Source organism: Phaethon lepturus, unplaced genomic scaffold, assembly GCF_000687285.1.
Source record: "Phaethon lepturus isolate BGI_N335 unplaced genomic scaffold, ASM68728v1 scaffold56246, whole genome shotgun sequence".
In the NCBI taxonomy this organism is placed as follows: domain Eukaryota; kingdom Metazoa; phylum Chordata; class Aves; order Phaethontiformes; family Phaethontidae; genus Phaethon; species Phaethon lepturus.
In genome coordinates, this window is record NW_010548032.1 from 13,650 (window position 1) to 13,970 (window position 321).

Genomic DNA, 321 nt, shown 5'->3' on the forward strand with positions numbered 1-321 from the left:
TTTCCAAATATCCACTCTAACCCGCCCCTGGTGCAACTTGAGGCCATTTCCTCTTGTCCTATGGCTAGTTACTTGGGAGAAGAGACCAACACCCTCGTCGCCACAACCCCCTTTCAGGTAGTTGTATAGAGCGATAAGGTCTCCTCTCAGCCTCCTCTTCTCCAGACTAAACAACCCAGTTCCCTCAGCTGCTCCTCATAAGACTTGTGCTCCAGACCCCTCACCAGCTTCGTTGCCCTTCTCTGGACACGCTCCAGCACCTGACCTCGGTACTGGGGAAGATGATGGAAAGGTTCATCCTGAGGGCACTCACAGGGCATG